Here is a 17358-nt window from a genome sequence, read left to right on the forward strand (position 1 = left end):
TGATCATAATAAGAGATCAGAAAAGCAAATAGAGCCATTCACATACTTTTTAAAGGGCTAAATGCTACTTTTTAAAATCTTCCCTAAGAGACCAATCTTTAGACAAACATATTTTTCTTTTGCCTCTCCCAAAAGTAGAACCTCATATATTTCTTCAGTAGTACTCAGAAGTATCTCTCACAGAAAATGAGTTCAATGAATGACTAGAAAATGAAAAAAAATCCATTTAATTTCCTATAAAAATACTTTCCTTTAATTTAGCTCACTTTTCCCAATAAACTTCACAAAAAAGATGCTAAGTTATAATCTAAACAGCAACTGTATTAAAGTCTATGTACTTTTGATTTAAATGTTAAAATCTAAAATAATATACAGTATAATCAATTTTAAATGTAATTTATGAAGAATGCTTTTAGAAAAATTTATTTATAGTTTCTCTTATTTGCATTATCCTACAACATTTACACATCTTGTTTGATTTGAATAGTTTGGTAGTTGTTAGAGTAACCTAATCTGGACAACTGTTAATAAGATCACTTCTATTATGCACATGGTTATTTTATACCTGTTTCATTTCCACTCTTCTGCTTCATTAACTTTCCATTTTCTCAAATCTATTAAATCTGAAGTAGCTATCTCAAAAGGAAAAACATCTGAACATCTTAAGCAATTTTTTTCTTGCTCAAGATGAACCAGTTATGCTTTTTCTTATTTAATAGTTTTCCATTTGGTAATCAATAAAGCTCTCCTGCACTACTGTGTCTTTACTGAGAAAAGCTTGGCAAATACTGTATTATGTTTATTTCTGCATGCATTTGTAACGCCTGAAGAGTTTCTTGATATTTACAAGGTGACAAATCCTAACAAAAATACTGACAGGATTGCTATGAGAAAGTTAAGGGAAAGATGGCTATAAGGAAGGATCTGCTGGGATGTTAGAAAAAAAACTAGGCAGATAACATTGGGATAACAGGAGAGATGTAGGGAAAATAGAAAATAGATTTTTTTTGTAAAGGAATCCCAGTGCACTTATGACCTGTTTTTGACACATACTGCTAACTCTACAGTATAGTAATGGTTATTATATCTTCTTTCTCAAGACTCCTTGCAGATACGAATTCAGGATTCCATTTCTTTATATATACCACCAATGATCAACAAAATGAATACTATTTAGAACAAATATTTGTAGATGAAGAATCTAAACTCACATGCAAGCAGTGTTGTACAATGTAGAGCATGGACTCTGGAGTCAGATAGATCAATCTGTATAAAGATCAACCTTCTTCAGTTACAGCTGCATGACTTAGGTCAGGTAACCTCATTTCTGAAATGGTTTTAATACATGTACTGACTACAAGAGTACCTAGGGGAAACAGGTAAGATAATTTGGTATAAAAAAATATAGCATTCTTTATATATTACAAAATAGTACATTAGATAATCAGATCAGCTTTTCTGCCTGAAACATCTAAACATACTGGGGAAAAATACTAACACATTCTTCAATGGCACTGGTTAGCTAGCAAGACAGTAATATATATCGAAGTCAAGACCTAAATGAATGCAGGAACCCAGATGAGTAAGTAGAACATTTGAGAGCATATTCACTTTGAGTACATTTGATGAACCAAGGTAATCTGAGCTTCTGTCTTTTTATCTTCCTGACCATAAGGATTAGGAAAAAAAAAAAAAAAAAAGCACAGAGTATGTCCAAGGTGGACAGCCTAGGAAGAGTCCCCAATAATCCTGACACCAATACAGTGTAAGAGTTAAACAGAAACATCTTTTCATTCTGACAAGTCCCCCAGCACACACACTTGGAAAGTGTGGAGGAGGAATTTCTGGGAATTCATAACTACAAGTCCACTTACAAGCAGGTTTTCAGCCTGAATTCAGACCTCCATAGTTCAAATGACCTCAAGCCAAGAATTCAGTTTCAAGTTGTTCCAATTAGGATTGACCACAGCCACCTTACAAGAGTAAATGCAACATCACTCTGAAGGAAACCACCTTTATCCAAGGTTTCAAAAATTCCTACATGAACTATAACAAAAATTAACAACAAAAAATTTACAAAATGCACAAGGAAGCATGGCTACAACCAGCAGAAAAAAGAAACAGCAGAATTATCACAGAGAATTTAAAATAAGTATGTAGAGTCTTGTAAACATATGGGCAAAGAAATCTGAAAAAGAATCAAACAACACTTCTAGAAATGAAAAATCACTGAAATGAAAGAACCGAGGAAAGTATCTTGCATATAGAATATCATACTACATTTTAATTCATTTCTTCCCCATTTTCCTCCCCAAAAACACAAACATTTTGATTGAATGAACAGGAAATGTGAATTATTTAAAAGCCTGAATTATAGTCTGCATTTGCATGCAGTTTATTAGATCATATTTCTTGACAACAAAACAGATGATTAAAATATTAACAAAGACCAAGAAGTGGATAAGGATGATATAGTTGAGTGTTAAAGAATGTTTCCAATCTAATTTCTAAAAATTACATGTGCATAGCAATCTTATTTCTTTATCTAGAAAATTCTGTTTATCATGGAAAGTAACTGGACAAGACTCAGATCTAGGTATACAAACTATCAAAAAGTTCAAAGCGGCAAAATTTAAGACGTAAAACTTGCCCATTATTAATGACGAATAATTACCACACCCAATTTCAACTACTGTAATACTTGAGAAAGTAGCCTAAGGCAATTTTCTAATTGAAAAGAATTAGTCCCAGATTGTTTCAAATCTTTAGTTCCTCAATAGTATACTATTTCTTTGTGATCTTCAGTATCATAATGAAATAAGCCCAAATAATTTTGAAGTTCTGATTCAACACAGAAACAGGAGTCCATTGTTTTCATTACTTAATGGCTTTACAACTTCCATTCTTGGTTCTTTATATGAAAGGATCTACAACAGTAAATGTCAAAAAAGGTAACAGGAGGAAATACTTTTCTCCCTCACTAAAGATATAAATTATTATTTCCAAAAACTGAGTTGACTAAAGTTATCCATCCTCAGTCACTGTGATTGTAGCACTGCAAATCTCAGCACTGAAAATCTCATCACTTGACTGCAGTTGTCAAGGTGAACTTCTCAGCAAAACAGATTAAGGAGGGCTATTATCTATATAATATATATGTACACTTATATACAAATATACAGACACATTTACATGCACATATACATATACACTCTAAAACCACAGATAAAAGTTGCAGTGGCATTTTGTTCCCAAAACAACACATAAGGGTAAATCACTCTGGCACAACTATCATCTCCTGAATCACCTCTTCAGGAAGCAGTGTTACAATACTGTAATATGCAGAAATAGAATCTTCCATAAGTTTTATAGTATGTGGGCACTTTACCTTTTAAAATAATTCCAAACAGGCCTAAGTTCAATGTATCATTCATGTTCTCCCTCATTTAATCCTCCTAAATTCTGTGCAATGCTTCTTTTCACAGATTATATATACGCATAAGTATTGTTCCTGGTCAGTCTACTGACCACATATATATGGAAGTAGATGGGTTACAGAATTTGTTCTCTCCCTTCCTCTATATCAACTCACACCTGACTTACAGATTAGTGAAGTAGAGAGCAAAGACTGGTGACGTGTTATTTTGGATTAGAGACTAAACAATATGGATTAAAAGATTTTGACACAGGGGCACCTGGGTGGCTCAGTCGGTTAAGTGTCTGACTTCGGCTCAGGTCATGATTTCGCAGTCTGTGAGTTCAAGCCCTGCATCAGGCTCTGTGCTGATAGCTCAGAGCCTGGAGCCTACTTCAGATTCTGTGTCCCTCTCTCACTCTGCCGCTCATCTGCTCCTGCTCTCACTCTTAAGAATAAATAAGACATTAAAAAAAAAAAGATTTCGATACATATGTAATATAATGAATAATTATGCCTTTCATATTGCCTGCGGTTTTGGAAACTAGAATCTGAAGAAGGGAAGAAGGAGGAAATAAATATCTTACATTCTAAAGAGAACAGAGAACAACTGAGATCAGACAGTCTCTCTTTGGGAGTACCCTGCCACTGTGGTGTTGCCAAACAAGGGAATGATCTCTACATGCTGAGGGTACTCAAAAGAAAGAGACTACATTTTCATTAAGATCTTATGTCAAATATTAGGGATACACTGTAAGTAAAGGTGATATGGTCTGTATTATCAATGAGCTAGTAGTTTACTCTGCTAGATAAGATTTACAATTGCAATGAACATTAAGAACAGAATGCTTCATGAGCATAAAAGAAGGGTGCCTTAACTAGATTTTCATGGTCACGAAAGACTTTATAAATGATGACATATATAAGTAGGAACCTTAATGATACATAGGAATAGTGGTGTGTGTGCGCGCATGTGTGTGCACGCGCATGTGGATATGTTGTGTGTGTTTCATTTAATAAAGGATTAAGATGGAAAGAAAAAAAGGGCAAATCATGTGAACCATATTAAGGAACTTGTACTTTTAGGGCAAGGTAACAGAAAGATTGTAAATAAGGTTTAAATAATCAGCTTTAAGGGCACCTGGGTGGCTCAGGTCATGATCTCACAATTCATGAGCTCGAGCCCTGCGTCGGGCTCTTTGCTGACAGCTCGGAGCCTGGAGCCTGCTTCAGATTCTGTCTCCCCCTCTCTCTGCCCCTCCCATGCTCATGCTCTGTCTCTCTCTGTCTCTAAATAATAAATAAATGTTAAAAAAAATAAAAAATAAATAATAATCAGCTTTTTTTGAAATACATGAAATCTATGATGAGAACTACACAAATTAAAGTTCAAAACAGTTTTGAGCTAAACATATGGTCTTAAGAATGATCTGAACAAAGGTAATAAAGTCAGAAAAAACTATAGGAGCAAGGACAAAATCTAATGTAATTTTACATTGAGGGGATGATTTAAAAAAGAGAAACTCCTCAAAATGCTTAAGAAGACACAGTTAGAAAGACAGTAAGAGAAACAGAATCTTACGATGTCAACAAAGTCAAAGGAAGAAAAGTATCAAGAGAGTGATTATCAACATGGAATACTCCAGAAAATTAAGAAGGTGATGACTAGATAATTGAAAAAGTTATTTCAGTGAGTTAAAGAACTAAGAGATAACAAAACTTTAAGAGAGTTGAATAACTTCAGGAGCATTGAATGTTGAGAAAACGGAAATTCAGCATACAGATTATGCTTTCAAGAAAATTTGCAGAGGGATGAGAGGCGTAACCATAAGAGAATTATCAGAATCAAAGAAAGGATGTAGTGTTTTGTACTTTAAGATAAATAAGAACTGAAGAGATTTCTAAGCCAAAGAGAAGGATCTAATGAAAAAAATAAAAAGATCCAAAAGAATGAGATAATAAAACAAGAGTCTAAAAAAGGTAAAAAGAAACAGGCTGAAATATAGCCTCAAAAGATGAAGAGAGAATTCCATCTCAAAAGATAAATGTAAGAAAAGATTAAAAGCAAAGTTACAGAGTAATATAAAGTATAAAAGAAGTTAATGGAGGTCTGTGAAGATGATCTCAAGAAACTGAAGCAAGTTCATTTACAGAGTATGAAGGTGTTGGGTGAATTGCTAGGCTGACAAAGATGGAAAGTTTGAAGCACAGGCACAGGATAGAAAGCTAAATGGAGATTATTGAAAGAAAAAAAAAAACAAACATGAGCTGGCTCAATTGGAAATAATATGCTATGCTGAATAGCAGAATCAATTGGTCCAATTTTAGTCTTTTATCTAGGGATGCTCAGTGACCTCAGAGCAAAAGTACAAAAAGTGGATGACAATAAAAGCATGAGGCTGAGCAGCATCAGACCCTACACTTTTATCTTAAATAATGACAGTTCAAGAAAACAAGGATTACACATTTTTAAAGATTTTCAAGAACAGAAATGGATACCATAAAACTGGAAAAAGTAAAACAGTAATGATATGGTTAGTGTAGAATGTAACACATTCACTGCTACTTTAGTAATGTCACTCATATTTAATTTCAAATCATTTAATTCTGATAGTTTCCATACACATCGTTCTCTTTAACAAAGTCTTAATATAAAGCTATATTTTGCAGCAAACAACTTTTGGTTCCAGCTTTAAACAGAGCCATACAAATGAATGGTTACTTAAAACTTAAAAAAAAAATGTTATCAGAAAATAGTTACCTAATAACTTCACATTTTTAAAGTTAGCCAGCTACTCCAAACATAATGCCTTTTAATATTAAAAAATGCTAACTATATTGTCAAATATGTCCTAGGTAAATTCTAACTAAATAATTCTCTGACAACTGCAAATACCCTCTACCATATAGGTGTTTTGATCATCCATATAGGTTTGAATATGTAATAACTAGAGATTTAGAAAGTCGTTTTAACATATTATATGCAATTAGATTTAAAATAAATAAAACTCCAAATTATTTGACACAACTAAAAGACCCTCTAGCCAGACACTCCAGCTTCATTTCATATCCTCTCTCTGAGAGGATATTTGGTCTTTAATATCTCTGCACATAGCGAAATGCCCACTATGCAATTCACACTTAATAAATATTTGCTAGCTAAGTACATAAATAAGTAAATCTTTACTTCACATCTTTAACTTAGTCAATACCAAATTTATAGAAACAATATCAAGTTATGAATCAGCAATTAGGTTACAATTCCAGTTATATTTCATTCTCATATATAACTTTTATTAAATATAACCATAGTCTAAATATGCTTTATTTGCTTATGCAGACAAATCTTAAAGCTATTTTACACAGATGAAAATTTAAAAGCATGACTTGAGTATGCTGAAACCAGCCAATGATGTAATAATACTTTAAAAATAAATTTTAATTAAAAAAACTTCAAAATGAGTAAAATATGGGAAAACTGCTTTCACTGAAAGGATTTTTTGACAACATAATATGATATGATAAAAAGAGAATGGGCTTTGGAATCAGAAAAGCCTATATAAAATCTGTCTCTATCACCTGTATGAAAATAGTATCATATAGATATTTCCAAAATAGTATGTAAGAATGATGTGCAAACTCACATCTCACATAAATGAGCACTAATAATACTAAGGAATGATTTAAGAAAGAAGTATGTAATTACTAAGCATGCCAAAATAAAATGTTTTAAGTCACAAATTTTAAGCTAAAATTTTGAGCCACAAAAATCAAATTTCAATGTTGCATGTAAAAATGAAATCAAATGCATACACACATTCTTGCCCCTAAATTCCAGGAGGCCACATCCATCAGCTTTCCTTCCTCTACTGAAACTTCCTCTACTGAATCATCTATACATTGACAGGTATACAGATTGATTTTATCTTATTCTGGCAGATTATTTCCAGAGATCAAAGATCTTTTGCCAGGAAGACATACCAATGAAATGTATAATTAGAAAGAAATCCAAATTGTTATACATAATTATTTATTGAAAATATATTAGCACTATAAAAACTCAATTATTTTTTTCTCCTTGTGTTTGAAATAATACAATTTCCTTTAATAACTGACTTCAGAATGAGAAACATAAAATAGTAAAGGAAAACTAATTGATTTAAATTAGAAAGAGAAATGAAGTCCATTAACTAGAATAATATTTCATGGACAGACAGCAAAATGAGGAAGTTCCCAGTTGACAAGCATAAAAGTATCTCAAAATATTTTATAGGAAAACAATTACCACTCAGGAAATTTATTTTTTTAGGTGTGTATTTTCTTTAAGGTATAATCCTCAAAAAAAGATGAAGTTTTGATTTGGCACAATATTCCAAATGGTTCAGTATATATTTAATCATCATTCACAATGTATATATTGTTTACATTTTAAACTAACAGTTTGCATTTTAAACTATGTCCTCAACATTCAAAAGATTCAATTTTGATACAATCCAATGAACTGGCATTATTTAGAATTTTCTTAATTCTACTGCTTCGTATTTATTCTCTGAAAATCAATTCCTGCAGGTATAAAACATTTATGCTACTATTATGATTGTACTGATACTTATAATCCTTAGAATACAGATTATTTCCTATAGACTTCCCTATAACATAAAATTAAACATGAATCTAGATTTCCCATTGCTTTATCTTTTGAAACAATGAACAATTCGAGGGCTCAGTCTGGTCAATCCAGTAACTAGGACAGGTTACTTTCTGTCACTCTCCAGAGTTTTAACACTGAACTCACAGCTAACTACATCTTTCCTTGATTCTGCACCTGGGTAAGCAGAACAGAATGCATTTTTACAATATTTACTTTGTTTTTAATATATGCTTTTGGCTTTCACATTAGGCAAATAATCTTGAACAAAGTCGGAATTATGATGGATTCAATGTAAACTTTAACAGAAAGAGAGAAAGTAAGGATGACTCCAAGATTTTTGGCCTTAGCAGCTGTAAGGATGAGGTTGCAATTAAGATAGAGAAGACGGTGGGAGAAGTAGATTTGAAGATTTGAAAGATCAGAATATTTCATTCTAACATATTTATTAGACATACAAGTGATACCCAGTAGGTAACTGCATCATTAGTCTAGAGATCAGATGAAAGGTCCAGAATGGATATAAACATTTGGTAGTCATGGAAGAACAGATGGTTATTTAAAGCCATGACACTGAATATGAATAGGATCTCCAAGGGTGTAAACATGTACAAGAAAAAGTATGGAGCGGTCCAAGGACTGAGCTCAGGAAAATGAGAAGAAACCAGCAAAGGAAACTGGAAGCTGCAATCAGTGAGGCAGAGGTGTGCTCAAAGCAAAATGAAATGCTTTAAAGAGAAGACAGTGATCACTGTCAAATGCTGTTGACTGGTATACTGATAACATAAGAAGAAGAAAGAATTGCTAAAACATTCCTGAGTAGCTAAGAGGGAATGAAATCTAGACTAAAAGTGGAAGATTAGCCTTTGGTATGGGCAGGGACAGTTTATCGGAATAAGAGAAAATACAGACTACATAGGCACTGATGTAGTTAGGTGGCTAGATCTGGTGATGGGAGCTTATGAAATTTCTTTTAATTACTTTTATTTTCTCAGTGAAACAGGACGTAAGATCATCAATCAGGATGACAGTGAAAGTTTTGGAATTAATACTTAAAGTCATCATATATGGTGTAGCCTGCTGCCCTAGTTCTAAAAGAGTGAAAATGCTGCAGGTGACAAGGAAGTTGGAGCTATTTTCAGCTTTCACAGACTATCTCAAATTTCAATAATTCCTCAACCCATACCCTAATATAATCAGAGATAATCCTCAGTCTCCTCTACCCTCGACTAATACAGATTCCTCTTCCATAAACTGCCAACATTCAATATTACACTCAATCTAATCAGATTTCAAACACTCTCAACATCTCTATGTGTTCTAAGTATCTAAGAATAAATCCATCACTCTAAAGATTAGGCCCACAAATTTAATTATTATGGAATTAAATAAACTTTAGCAAAGTTTCTCGCTTCATTTTTTCCTAAAACATTTAGTACTCTTACATATTCAAAGGTGTAACATTCTAAATATTTAATTGAATTTACTCTGTACTATGGCAGATATTCACTAAGGTTTTATACTTTCCACAAAGCAGTAAGAATCGATATGATCTTAAGTATATTTATTGCCCTTAAAGTCACAGTCACACACAAAAAATCATATACACAATTGTTTTTGCTATGGGATTAGACAAATCCTAAATATTTAACATATAAATATATCTAATATGCAAGGCACTTGAATACATTAAGTTTACACACTGATGATAACAAAATATACACACATCATAAAAAATTTTTCACCATAATGGTAATCAAGAATTTTTGTGATAAGTCATGGAAAATATGAATATTTGTTAAGGAATGGAAAGTAATATGCTATGACCCCAAAACATACTCTTAGTAAAACTATACCACTAAATTTTAGAGGATCTTCCCTGAAAGTTGCATGAACATGAACTACATTGCTTTACAAAAGCAATTAAAACAATGTTTTAAGCTAAAAACGGCTGAAAAATAAGTCTTGAACGATCACCTATATTACTAAACATCTAGCTTCATCATTTAATACACTATGACTTTCTTTTCAACTAACAGGTAAAGGATTTTCAGAAGTCTCAGTATCTTGAAAAAGATCATGAAAGAAGTATTAAATATTCTATATACGATTTGATTTCTTATTAAATATTTTTAACATTTTATATTTGAATGTACAAAGATGAAGAAAGGAGGGTTTAATAAATTATGTTAATTTTCAAGAGTCTTAAATACAATGAAGCCCATGTGCTTCATATGAGATTATAATATGCTTCAATATTATAAATCCTTATCTCTAGTTTTCAGGTCAATCATATGGGTAAAAAATAAACAACAAGGCTCTGTGTACCCTCAGGGGTATCACAGAACACATTTTTAAGCTATGTACATAAAAATGTTCACATAAAAATATCCACATAGTTGTGACTGGGAGGACACCTTAGAGTATTTAGAAGTTCTACAAATCCATTAACCAACAGAGGTGATTTGCTGCAAATTCATCCCATTTATAACAATGAATATCACTTGTAATTATCTATTCAAATACAAATATATATGACAATTGTATCTAAAAATTGAATATATAAGATATATAAAAATATAAGAAGGCGTTTATAAAGTCAAAATGAATATACACCAAATTATTTATATTATTTTAAAGGGATGGGATGAAAAATGAGCTTTAACTTTCTATGTATTGCTTATATTTTAATAACAATCAGTTATTAAAAGAAAAAAGCAATTTTGAAAGAAAAACTCCTTATAGCAATGTTTTCCTTTTTAGAGCTACATTTCTATAGTTTATTTTACATTAAAATGTCTGCTGTATATTTAGTGTTATAAATGTAACAAATATGGGAAAGAAAAAATTTAAAAAGATGGTTATAAAATGCTTATATGGCAGGTATTATGTGACATACTTTTACATCTTCCCTTTTGTGGTACCCGGAACAACTTATGACTGTGTGAGGAGTACTAATATTTCCATTAGACAGATGAAAAAATTATAGATCCAAGGACCTGACAAAAAAAATCATACAGCTATTAAATGTCGAGATCGGATAAACTCTGCTCTGACACCACACGGTCCCTGAGGGTCTTGCATTCCATTCTACATACCCAGAAGGCATTAAAAAGCACTGAGCTGATTTAACAATTTCTTTCTTTTTTTAAGTTTATTTATTTTGAGAGAGAGAAAGAGAGAGAGAGAGACAGTGAGTGAGTACGGGAAGGGCAGAGAGAGAGAAAGACAAGCAGACTCTGCAGGGTCAGCACAGAGGCCGATGAGGGGCTGGAACTCATGAGCCACAAGATCATGACCTGAGCTGAAATCAAGAGTTGGATGCTTAACTGATTGAGCCACCCAGGTGCCCCTGACTTGATAATTTCTTAATAAACTTCACTATCTAACACCCAACACATTTTTTTCCTCATGAAAAATTTTATTATAGGAAGTACTGTCATATTTATTTGACTAGATCTTTCTAACTTCATGTATAATTTAACAAATCTCTACAGTGGTTATATACGACTTAAAAAGTAAAAGCAAAATCATAAGTGCCAAACTGAGAATAATTAAATAACCTCACAAAAATAATTTCATAGATAAGGTGAAATGTCAAACTACCTTAGAGGTCTAATATCAATAGGAAGATGGAAAAGTACATAAAAGATATCAAAATTCAATGTTTACAGAGATCTGGTCAAGACAGAAAACTTGTTTTTATGTCTCCATTTTGTTTAATTATTACAGCTTTTCTTTTGATGGCAAAATTCAAATTTGTAAGATTTCCTTATTATGTGAATAGGGCCAAAAATTATTAAGCCATCAAAAAATCTATTATTTCCCAGTGATTGACCAATGAATGCAGCATTTTGGTGAACCTTACTTAAATTTTGAATACTGTATTTCTGAAATCAACTTTGTAAGTAGTCTAATGCAAAGAGGTACAGAATAACAGTTAAAAAAAAAAACAGGTTCATCATTAACTTACTATACCACATATCATTTCAACTTTCACTGTCTTTCTTACTTTTCCTGAACTGTAAACAGAAATAAGAATTCTTGCCTACATTGAAATTTTAAGAATTGAAATAAGTGATAGAATGTAAGAGCTAACTAAGCCATGATTAATAAACTACTTTTATATACCACTTACTTTTATTAAGTAACTTTTAGTTAATTGGTTTTAGACTTTTAAAAACAAGACTATCACTTTTCCCATTAACGATAATAGAGATAGTTTAAATACTCACATAAATTCAGAGCCAGGCTCGTTAAAAGATACTGCACTTAGATAACTATTTCTTGAAACATCTCTCTGAGTTAAAATTTCTTCAAAATTTTCCTCAAGCAGAACTGCATTTGTCCTGCATAGTTTAAGTGGCCAAAAAATGTTCATATCCTTTACCTATATTATTTATCCCTTGAAATCACCTAAATTATCCCCATCACATTGCAGTTTCTACTTATTTTTTTAAGTTTATTTTGAGAAAGAAAAAGAGAGAGACAGCAAGCAGGAGAAGGGCAGAGAGAGAAGAGAGAGAGAATCCCAAGGGTTCTGTGCTGGAAGCAGGACTCAAACTCACAAACTTTGAGATCATGACCTGAAAAGAAATCAAGAGTTGGACACTTAACTAACTGAGCCACCCAGGCGCCCCTCTACTTATTTTTAATGCAGTCTGCTGAATTATTTGATGGGCCTTAAGAAAAATTTTCAGTAAAATCAATATTTTTAAAAGAGAAAAGAAAAAAATTATGTTCAAGAAAGCTGCAATATGATTTCAAAGTTGAGTATTTTCTTGTAAAGGGCAATAATTTATTTCAGTTTGTTTCAAATAGCTTCAGTGCCAAGACTCTAGAACCTCAAAGCTTTTCCTGCCAACATATGTACATTCCCTAAAAGTAAAAATACTGTTTTCGATTCTTATTTATTTTGCTAAACTATTTTTTGCCATATAAATATATTAGCATTATTATTCCTTGACAAAAAAAAACAACATACAGGATTGCTATTCACATCGATAATCATCTGTCAAACTATATACTATTTATAATACTTTCATTAACTTTCACAAACTTCAGAGAATAAGTTACTAACACATATCCCATGTAGATAATTTTAACAGAGAAAAGATTTTTACAAGGACTGAAAACAGGGATTTACAAAGTAAAGGGTCTGTCAGCATTCTAAGCCCACCAGCATGAAACTATGTACTAAGAGTAGCAGCCTTCCACTGTAAAATTACTAATTTTAGTAATACAGTACATTAAACATGCCATTTGAGATATATGCCAACCTAAACTGCCACATATGGCGTATCTTTCTTATTATCACAGTTTGTGTTTTCATATCCAGAGTCATTCTAGTTCTTAAACAAGATGTCAAATATACCAATTTAGCTAAAAACGTGATAAAGCTTTCAGAGGAACATACCTTTCCTTAAACAAAATAGGTATACACTTCAGAAGAAATTTAAAATATTACTGTAAAGAAAATATGGCTGGAAGTTTCTAGTTTAGAAGATGTTTGTAAATGCAAAATAGAATATAATTTCAAAGACAGAATTCATAAAAGATGTTCCATTTAAATAAACATTACTTTGAAACAATTCACAACCCAAAATTCTTCAAAATTTTTCTCAAAGAGAATTGTACTGCCTCTGCAAAAAATGTATGCAGTTGTCTTACCTATATTATTTATCCCTTTTAAGAACAAGTCATGATATCATACCATGATATGTGTATCAATTTGAAGGCAGAGATTTTGCTTATGCTTCCTTTTTGTATTGAATTCAACTTTGAGTTATACGACTGGTATTATTGAATTATGAATAGCACTTAAATAAAGATTACACAGTGAATATTTTCATTTCAAATACCCATCTGGTGCTTAATGTCACTTCAGCTGTTCAATTCTTTAATGTTTCTCTACACAACTAGCCAATGATTTCACAAATCAGTATAAAACACTAGATAGATTTTTAATCTCATTTTCTAAATGGAAACACAGTGCCATATTTTTCAGTCTTTTTTAAGTTAATCTGATTTTGATCGAGTATCGATTAACAGTGACTCCTTTAGGAAATAAATATCAATGATGGAGAATCCTGCTGAATCTCAATAATCGTGTGAAACTCCAAATAAAATAATTACATAACAGAAAATCCATTTACAATGAATAAGAAGTTTCAGTTTTTATTTTCATTGACCAATGTCTCTCTCATATACCAAAACTTTAGTGTTGGAACGACATCAAATTCACACATTAAAAAAAATGTATATGCTGTGTAAATCACGAATTTTCATCAAATTAAAAATGAATAGATCTGTTTATCACATATCAAGAGAGCTAAAATGGCCTACATATTCATGTAATTTAAGAAATGAGAAAAATTGTATCAGATATATGATTCAAAAACAAACTAGTAAAAGAAACCAAGTCGCTAATTGTAAATGTGTCTGCACAGACAACAAGGTATGTAAAAGCGAATAAATGTCAAAAACATACTTCTCTCCACACTATTCCTGAGTACAGCAAAACATTCTTCACTGGATTTTGTCCTTCACTAGGTTCCCATGCTTTTCTTTTACACTTGGCACATAACTGCTTAATAAAACACAACTATCGTATTTCTTAACATCTCTTTTTCCGTATTTCTAGTTGCCTCACCTTTCCCTTAGTCTTTTCCTTTGTAAACAAAGTAGTCTTCTCTTTAATTCTACTTACATTGCTAAGCAGAAAGTCACATTCCTCAGTCTACTACTCAGCTCTACTTTTAGATAATTAAGGCAATCCTCCTCCAAAGTACAACTATTAACTTTTATACAAATACGTGCATAAATTTTAATTTCAGTACCATTGTGGGTCATTTTACAGACACAACAGAGGTATTTTTTCTTTAAAATAATTCTTGCTAATAATAGCAGTTTTCAAACAAGTTCTTATCTTTTTCACATGTAATACATTCTCTCTCGTCCCCAAAAATATCTATAGTATCTCCCTATCCCCACTTTCCCCCCAGCAACATCCACTTTTTACCTAGTAATACCAAACTACTTTTGGATCCCTGAATAGGACAGGAATTTTCATATCTACCTAAATATACACTGTGTCTCTGCTTCAAATGACCTTCCACTCTTGCCCAACAAGCAAATTAAAATTCAACCCTCAAAACCCCCCTCCTCTTTGAAGTTTTCTTTGAAGTCCACCTTCTCCCTGCAAGATCTGGTCACGGACAGAGGTAGTTTCAACTTGTAGACACAACTCTACCATTATACATTTATTAAAATTTATTATAACCAGATATTTATCTTTCTTGTGTCTTACTGCTCTCTTTCTTGAGAATAAGATCTTCAGAGCATTGTATACCTAGTTCTAACCCCAAGAGGTAGTAGCAAAGTACAATCCCATGGTAGTAGCAAAGGAAGCATCAGGTAAAGAAACACTACAATAGAAGTATTTTAGCCCACTATTCTGCACCAGCTTTTAAAAAAATTAAGAGAATTTATAAAAATGTAAAGGACTAAGCATAAGACTAGATTTATCTACTAAATCTTAGATGTTTCTTGGTTCATTGTAGCAAAACTGAATGTACTAATACAATAAAAGCATTAGTATTTCATGGATTTCTCTAAATTTTAACTGTTTAAAAAGTAAAAGACTAAAGAAGCCCAAATTTAATAACTTTCCTATAATTTTATTTTCAAATAAAGTAACACATACTAACACCTTGATATTCAAGTTAGTCAAACTCTAAGCAAATAAATTCTGCTCTACTATGTTAACTGGTATACTTTTTTCTTTCACAAATAAGAAAATTAAATAGTCTAGCTTCTAAAAGTCATAATGTATTTATACATGTTAACTTCCCCTCTACAGGTGAAGATATTAAAATACAATTAAAATAATCATATTTTTAATAATGTAACTTTAATTTAGTGGTTAATAAACTTTGATTTTCAGGATATCTCAAGAAAAGTCATCAACAGGATGTTCCTTAGCGAACAAGTAGACATGTGGCAGCAAAAAAACTATAATGTGACGTAACTCTAAAATCTTGTAATATAGGTATTTCAAATCACTTTTATTAATAAATGTGAATTAAGCTCATGTTGGTTAAGTCAGAATATTTTTATTAATTATCTACATTTTGGAAATGGCTTTTAAGTACTCCATAATACTGGCTTTACAGTTTCCTTCACAAAGAACAACATGCTAAATACAAAGCAAAACTCCCTTCTCTCACTCTACTCTTCTTTTTTAATACCTGGCCCATACTTGTGTTAACACTTCTACGGCCATTTCTTGTTTGTTTAAATTTTTGAACTCATTTGTTCACTTATCTGAAATATGGGTTTTACACACCACCCCCATTCAAGGTAAATTGGATATATAATGAAAATTTAAAGATAAACTGCCCACTATCCATTGTACTCACACTTCACAGAAGAAGCCTCAAATCAGTCATTTATTCATTCATACATACATTCTTTTAAATTTGAACTGCCACCTATGTTTACAGCACTGAGCTGTAAACTGAACATACAGCAACAGGCATGAAGGACAACATTAATTCCTTCATACCAATGGAGCTTAATTCAATTATTTAAATGACATAAGTAAAGGCTATCACAAAAGATTTTTCATTTTGGTTTAAAGCTGTGAAGAAAAAAAATTCCTCAAAAATCACAGAGTACTTTTATATTTATGTTAGAAAGTAGTCCATAAGCTTACAACGCAAACATCATCAGAACTCAGAGAAGCAAACCAATTTAACGAAAAAGGCAAAAAAGAGAAAATAGTGATGTTTTAAAATTAAAAATTATTGTATAATACATCTTCACCTTTACTTAAAATGCCTTACAACTAGCCTGTTGCTTATTTTTTAACCATAATATTTTTTTCTTTTTAAACCAACTGTTATGAATACCCAGCCAAATATATAATACTTAAGAAAATTTTTATGAAAGACATAAAAATATAGAAAATATATATATCCTTGAAAACAGATTTTGAATTGAAAGTCTACACATTTTTTTTAAATCAAGGTCAATACTCTGTTAAACCAAAAACAAAAAATTTAGCTAAGGAACACTGGAAGCAAGCAAAAGAAAGAAAAAGAAAGCAGGGGTGCCTGGGTGGCTCAGTTGGTTAAGCATCCTACCTCTTGATTTCGGCTCAGGTCATGATCTCATGGTTCATGTGATCGTGCCCTGTGTCGGGCTCTGCTCTGACAGCATAGAGCCTGCTTGGGATTCTCTGTCTCTCTGTCTCTCTGTCTCTCTGTCTCTCTCTCTCTCTGCCCCACCCTCC

General features: G+C 31.9%; 1 protein-coding gene across 7 annotated transcripts in view; it reads right to left on the reverse strand.

The window, feature by feature from the left end:
• Nucleotides 1-17358, reverse strand: part of NOVA1 (NOVA alternative splicing regulator 1) — a 149266-nt gene that overhangs the window by 120901 nt on the left and 11007 nt on the right. For 2 of the 7 annotated variants that reach the window (XM_042942878.1, XM_042942876.1), the window contains one exon: nt 1212-1366. The exons of 4 other annotated variants lie outside the window; for them this stretch is intronic. The gene's annotated coding sequence lies outside the window, so the exon portion shown is untranslated. Of the gene's footprint in view, nt 1-1211; nt 1367-17358 lie in introns of those variants that run through there. One more of the 7 variants, XM_042942884.1, reaches the window with a different exon arrangement.

This window comes from Panthera leo, chromosome B3 (assembly GCF_018350215.1).
Source record: "Panthera leo isolate Ple1 chromosome B3, P.leo_Ple1_pat1.1, whole genome shotgun sequence".
In the NCBI taxonomy this organism is placed as follows: Eukaryota; Metazoa; Chordata; class Mammalia; order Carnivora; family Felidae; genus Panthera; species Panthera leo.